Source organism: Carassius gibelio, chromosome B21 (genome assembly GCF_023724105.1).
Source record: "Carassius gibelio isolate Cgi1373 ecotype wild population from Czech Republic chromosome B21, carGib1.2-hapl.c, whole genome shotgun sequence".
Lineage (NCBI taxonomy): Eukaryota > Metazoa > Chordata > Actinopteri > Cypriniformes > Cyprinidae > Carassius > Carassius gibelio.
This window is the reverse complement of record NC_068416.1, coordinates 11,960,576-11,967,957: the sequence shown is the minus strand read 5'-3', so window position 1 is coordinate 11,967,957 and position 7,382 is coordinate 11,960,576. Positions and strand designations below refer to the sequence as shown.

Sequence of the window (7,382 nt, the reverse complement as noted above, 5' to 3'; positions counted from 1 at the left end):
TGCTACATCGTTAGAAGAATGGCATCTATGCTAATGTTAGTCTGTTTCTCTCTTATTCCGAGGTCACCGTAGCCCCCAGATCCAGTCTGTATCAAGATCAGAGGGTCACTGCAGTCACCTGGATCCAGTACGTATCCAGTCCAGATGGTGGATCAGCACCTAGAGAGGACCTCTACAGCCCTGAATGTCAGCGGAGACCACAACCCATTCTCACTCCAAAGGCGTCAAAAACCGAAGCATGGTCAAGCGCCCCTAGCGTCACTTTTATGACGCCAAATGTGCCTCTCGGCGTCGACTATCGAAGCACTACGACCTTCATTGCTTTCAGTGGGAAACTTTTGGCGTCAGAATTCGACACGAGGACATGAGATGTTTATCGCTATGAAATCACGTTCAAGAAGTCTCATTCAGCATACATCGCGCGATACTTGCTATCAGTTCCACAGTTTGGGTGAGTAGTCGTATATACGCTCTTTTAATGCCTTTTATCAAATGTATTCTGTCTTCTTTATTAATCAGATTAGTGCCATATGTTTAATCGCTGTATTATATCGGTCATCCGCGGCTGTCTTTGAGTTTCATTGCGTTTAAATAAATGAACACAGCTGCTAATTAGTGTGATTAAACTCTATCTGTCACGTGACGTGCCATAGACCTTCGATCCGTTTTATATTATTATTAATTTCAGGATCAATGATGTAAGTTGTATTTGTAGTAAAATCATGGTAATCACGACACAATAGTAATAAATGAAATGTGAAGTTAAAACACAGTAAATGGGACATTAGTAACTGTAACTGTAGTTTTACTATGATATATTAATAATCAATACAACAATACAATAATCACCAAACCAGCTATGTTTGTATCACTGTAATGTTAGTGTTTTTATGTGCTTTTATATGACAGATATAAAAATAAATAATAAAACATGTATTTTTCCATCTTGCAGTTCATTCATATCAGTTTATATATATATATATATATATATATATATATATATATATATATATATATATATATATTGCTCACAGATCATTATTAACATTCTGTATATAATTCAATTTTATTTTCTCTCCCCTTTTTTATTATTTTTATTTTTAGCTGAAAAGACGTAAAGGCAGTCAGCCCAGTGGTGTTTCTGGAGAGGGATTCCTTCATAAATGGAGAAGACAGAAAGCTGCGGAGGCAGATATTTGCAGCAGTAAGTCTGTGATAGTTTGTCTCTTTTATCAAAAATTCCTGCTGTTATAATTTGTACAGCATTTGTTGTTTCTTAAACTGTTGCACTGTCCAAATACCCACACTTGCCATCTTTTCACTTGACCACTTGATTACTTATTTGAAATCTTTCCTGTATTTGGCCTAGTGTTCGAGTGAGCATGATGACCACGAGTGTGTGTCGAACTTTTCATGACCTGATGACTGTGTTTCCCAATCCTGATCCTGGAGAACCCCAGCACTGCACGGTTTTGGTGTCTCTCTTATCTGCCTTGGAGTCTTCACTGATGAGCTGATGAGTTGAATCAGGTGTGTTTGATCAGGGAGACATCTCAAATGTGCAGTGTTGGGCTTCTCCAGGACCAGGATTGGGAGCCACTGCCTTATGGGACACTTATGTGTTTAAAGAGATTTTTAATATCTAATTATCAATATTTCACATACTGTACTAAACACATCACAGTCTTAATAATCCAGTTTAACACTTGTATGATATTGTACAAGCCCCAGGACGGTCTCATCTGACACTATCAAAAGAATTCATATGACTATAGCTTGTTATTAATTACTTGCTTTCAATAATGGATTCATTTAACATTTAATTTTACAGCATCTTTACAGAGGCTGCTTTTATGGTCTAAACAAAACACAGTGTACTGTATAAGTTGAATGTAATGTAATATTTCTGTTTTACAGGATTGTTTGAGGATAACACTGCAGTTCTCCATCATGCACAAGGACTCACCTCGTTAACTCTTTATCCCCCACACACACAGATATGGTCCCTGGATCAGTGATTAGACTTTGCAGTGGTTTGATTTTTGCAGAAGATGTAACTTTGTTTTATTTATAAGCTCATAATGAATACATTACAGAACCAGTGATGAAAACAATAGTTAAAAATAGTATTTTTCGTATTGATAAAGCATTTTGTTCTCTTTTTCAAGCTTCATACAGTGAACTTTTTAGACTTTAATTAAGAGTTTTAGTAAAGGAGATATTCATACACAGTCATCCCCTAGCTCCAGTCATGAAGTGAATTCATGATGTTATTGTCAAAGCTAGCAGGTGTTTGTTTTCCTGAACACTTTCTCTGTCTTCTATTGTTCAGACAATCAGTGTTTATTTGATGCTGTGCTGATTGAGTTTTATAGATGATATTGCACACTTGACATGCATGTCTTCATGGTGTTTTTTTGTGAGTTTGAAACATTTACATTGTGTTGTATAACATTTTGGTCAATTTAATTTTTTTAATAAAATTGATCTTTTTCCAGTGTTCTCTGAAAGACATACTGTATTTACTGTTTTGTTTTTTAATAAAAGCATTTTCATTTGCATACTGAAAATAGTTAATGTTTACAACATAACTGCCTTTTTATTCTTTATGGTGGCAAAAACGAGCTTGGTGACAGAGGATGCAGTGTAGTAATTTGGGCATGTTGTCTTTAAATGAGTTTGACATATCAATAAATAATGGAAGATCCTTACAAAAATATGCATGTTTATTATGCTTTATGTATTTATTTGTTCATTCATTCATTCATTAATTTATAATTTCTGTTTTTATTCCTAGGGTTCAAATGGTAGAGAATGGTAAATCACAGAAACACAAATGTGAACAATTTTAACTTTAAAACACAATGTAATATACAATATAAATTTTAGAAGCACGTCATTTGATTAGTAAATATATTTGTCTTTGGTCAAAAAAAAAATATACAAATCTTAAAAATGTGTCTTATATTTAATGAGAGGAATCTATCTGTTGGATACAACTGCGACTGCTGGGCATGTGCACATCAATATTGCCCAATTTTTGTCAAGCTGAACAACGGAGGAAGGTGAAGACGTTAATAAAACAGAATCTAATAAGTAGCAAGCTTAATCTATTGTTAACCGAATCTATCCCTTCAGCCGAAAAACGAAAGACATCTGTCATACATGGATAAGGAAGTGTGACGCTGCTGCTCAGCTTTGATGTCATTGGCTATGACTTTTCAGGACAGTCTGTGGTTGGACTATCTTTTAACCCATATTAAACAGCGCATCATGTTAAAAAGTATGTTTTGCTCCTATCATCACATTAGTAATATATTAAGTCAACAATGAAGTGTTGCTATCTTGAGAAAAATGACATCTTTAGCGAGATCCTAATCCTAACCCTAAGCATAACTTCAATGAACTACAAAAACAGCCCCCTAGTGTTGCCTTTCTATAGATAGAACGACGGAGGCTTGTGGGTAATGTAGTTTAAAACTTTTTATTAACGAAACTAAGTAAATTATTTATTTTAAGGTAAACTGGATATCTAAATATGTTTATTGTGCAAACCTCTATGATATATTTGAGAGGCAGGCTGAAATGTGGTATTTTACAGTGAGCAATATTTAAAATGCTTTTATGCCAGCTTTCCACTTATTTCTGAAAACTGAGCTCAACATTATTTTATCAGCATAGCATAAGTAATAATCCTGCCCATTTTCTCTTTGATATGTTAATTGGACTCTGATTTACAGCCATTTGAAATGTACAGTTTTGGGCTCTTCCGGGGGGTGCTACTGGGCCCCTGGGGGTAGCAGGGCAGTAAAACCTACATATATGTATTCTCCTCATCATGGACAACAAACTGAGCTGAGTCACATTTATATCTGACAGTTTTCACAGTCCTCTGTTTTCTATTCTATTCATCATGGCTATTATACCTTTTGACAGGACATTGTGAGGCCATCTGATGAAACATGGAAAAATTATAAAGAAATGATTTAATAATGAAAATAATAGATTATTTCTTTGATTTTTGAAGTAAATGGCAAGAAATATAATGGATGAACCTGCAACAACTTGCCATTATCTATTCCCCACTGTAAAGCAGTAATCAAGGACAATGTATACACATTGTGATACTTCACTATTACACAAGGACAAATTCATGCAGTGCTAAGAATATTAATTTATATATATATATATATATATATATATATATATTAGCATTATATATAACTAATTAGCCGAAATCAGTGTAAAAATGTCCTCCTCACCCCCGTATCTTGCTCCTCATGTGCTGGACATCAGTAATGTGCGTGCTCTTGGTTTTAATGCAGTACAAGATCCACGTTGATCATTCCTGCTACATTCTCAGTTATCCGTCAAGTGCTTGTAACAATAAAGCCCATGGCACCATCTTGTAATGCAGAATAATTAATCTTGTAACTCCCTGTATTTCACAAAAAATGTGCATATTTGTTACTAAAATATAAAAAAATTACTTTCTGGTGTACTGATGTCCCAGATGTTATTAATCCGATCAAAAATGTTCATGTCTTAAATAAAAAAATAATCCCAATAATTAATATGTCGTTTTTCCAAGTCTAAAATAAACACATATGAGCCTACCTAGTAAAATGATGTATTTACCAAGAATCTTCAGAACACAATATTCACCATTTTCATTTTATTGAAGCATAGACTATAAAGTTGATAAAGTAGCATCAAGACAAATAAGATTCAATGAAAATAATTATCATCAAAGATACATTAACCTCATATATAAATCAGTTCACACAGATGAGTGATGAAATGTCCTTAAAAGTCACACAGTCCCATCCAGTCAACTGTGATATACAGATCATGTGATACATATAAGACATTTGATACTGTTTCAGAAAATAATGATTCCCATCATCACATCTAAACTGGTTTCATCTCCCCATCGTGATCTTCTTCTCTCGTGTCTGGAAACAGTTTGTGGTTGATGTCCAGCACTGATGAGGTGTAGCTTGTTCTCAGCCAGATGATCTCTCAGTCCTAACATCCCAGACCTGGTCAAAGTGAAACAAACAATGCAGAAGAAGTTGTTTAATGGACAGAGAGCGCAGCTTATGTTCTGTGTGGTTTTAGCAGTGTGAGTAACTATGACCCTTGTAGTACTGTACACTTACCATTCTTCAAGCTGTTTTAAGATCTTTTGAGAAGCTTTTTCTCTGAAGACAATTTACCACATCCTCTTCTTTCACTCCTTTCAAGAGGATCACTTGGTCAAAACCCCTCATTTGGCTGATGAGATCATCTGTACAAATAAAAATACTGCAATAAATATGTCATTCTGCAAGAATTAAGAAAAAGTTACAGAAGCAAAGGTCTTGCTCATGAGACATTAGCATGTGTAGTTCTCAGAGACTCTAGAATTCATCTGTTGTTGCAGTAAATGTGTTTTTTTCCTCTAGAATCTTTCTCCAAAGTTCCTGACTTCTCTCACAAATGTGTTTTAGTCTGTGCAGTGTAAGGCCTGGCTTCAAACCAATCAACTATCAATTCACAATTAATAACATAACATTTACAAAACAATGAAATAATGTCAATTGGTGTTTATATCAACTAAACCAATTTCATGACACTTGTCTGCTAATAAAACAGGTGGTGTGTTTTTAAAAACATAATATTAAAAATGTCCAGTCACACTTTGCTAACATGCTGTAATTGTAATAGTATAAAACGAAATCAAGGCTGACATGACCAGTTCTGTGAGAGATCATCATAAAATGTTGTATAACATTGCTTCAACACACACATACCAGAGGACTTCTGTTTGTTTGAGCTCAAGATGGCCATCTTCAATCCTCATCCTGAGCAAATCATATCCTTGGTCTTCCTTCTCTTCTGTGAAACAAGATAATCTCTACTTACTCTCTGTGCAATTAATATTGCTCATTAAACATAATTAAGTTAATTTAAAGTAAGATTCAGACCAGAGCATTTTTGGAGTAAACAAATGTACCTGGGAAGAGCTGATCGTGGCAAGATTCGCTGAGACTCAGTAATAGCTCTTTTAGGTTTTAGGAAGGTTTGTGAGGGTTGGCTCTTAAAATAGCTGTTGAGCTCGATATTTTAGACCTGAAAAAGAAGAACAGCATTATCTGGAAAAAATCCTGTAAGACAGAAGGAAGGACATATTATTAATTACGTGCAGCTTGTACATTACACCTCTGTAAAGATGCTGTATAATTAAATGTTAAATGAATCCATTATTGAAAGCAAGTAATTAATAACAAGCTATAGTCATATGAATTCTTTGATAGTGTCAGATGAGACCGTCCTGGGGCTTGTACAATATCATACAAGTGTTAAACTGGATTATTAAGACTGTGATGTGTTTAGGGATCATTTTTAAGACTTTGACCCTGTCCAGATACCCACACTTGCAGTCTTGGCCACTTGAGAGTGTGTGTACGTGACAGTGTGTGCACAAGACTGTCCCCGGTCTTAATAATGCCAAAGCACAGCGTCCTTAACACACACTAAACCTCTCCAATACTGCTCTGGAGCGCTATACAAAGCTTAGTGTATCCCATCATGCATCATGTTTTGGAATAAATCGTCAGACTTTTTGCCGAGATCTCACAAGAGGTCATGGAAAGCTGTCCAATGTACAGTATGTGAAATATTGATAATTAGATATTAAAAATCTCTTTAAACACATAAGTGTCCCATAAGGCAGTGGCTCCCAATCCTGGTCCTGGAGAAGCCCAACACTGCACATTTGAGATGTCTCCCTGATCAAACACACCTGATTCAACTCATCAGCTCATCAGTGAAGACTCCAAGGCAGATAAGAGAGACACCAAAACCGTGCAGTGCTGGGGTTCTCCAGGATCAGGATTGGGAAACACAGTCATCAGGTCATGAAAAGTTCGACACACACTCGTGGTCATCATGCTCACTCGAACACTAGGCCAAATACAGGAAAGACTTCAAATAAGTAATCAAGTGGTCAAGTGAAAAGATGGCAAGTGTGGGTATTTGGACAGTGCAACAGTTTAAGAAACAACAAATGCTGTACAAATTATAACAGCAGGAATTTTTGATAAAAGAGACAAACTATCACAGACTTACTGCTGCAAATATCTGCCTCCGCAGCTTTCTGTCTTCTCCATTTATGAAGGAATCCCTCTCCAGAAACACCACTGGGCTGACTGCCTTTACGTCTTTTCAGCTAAAAATAAAAATAATAAAAAAGGGGAGAGAAAATAAAATTGAATTATATACAGAATGTTAATAATGATCTGTGAGCAAAATATTTATATATATATATATATATATATATATATATATATATATATATAAAATAAATATATATATATATATATATATATATATATATA

General features: G+C 35.0%; 2 long non-coding RNA genes across 2 annotated transcripts; one reads left to right on the top strand and one right to left on the bottom strand.

Moving 5' to 3' along the window:
• Positions 1 to 203: 203 nt before the first annotated feature.
• Positions 204 to 2,717, top strand: LOC127986257 (uncharacterized). The gene is made up of 4 exons (XR_008160781.1): positions 204 to 451; positions 1,105 to 1,204; positions 1,370 to 1,530; positions 1,918 to 2,717. It is a non-coding gene; the product is annotated as an uncharacterized LOC127986257 (long non-coding RNA).
• Positions 2,718 to 4,880: 2,163 nt separating this feature from the next.
• Positions 4,881 to 7,224, bottom strand: LOC127986445 (uncharacterized). The gene is made up of 4 exons (XR_008160877.1): positions 7,114 to 7,224; positions 5,999 to 6,948; positions 5,163 to 5,880; positions 4,881 to 5,042 (listed from the first exon to the last, which is right to left on the bottom strand). It is a non-coding gene; the product is annotated as an uncharacterized LOC127986445 (long non-coding RNA).
• Between the last annotated feature and the right edge of the window lie 158 nt (positions 7,225 to 7,382).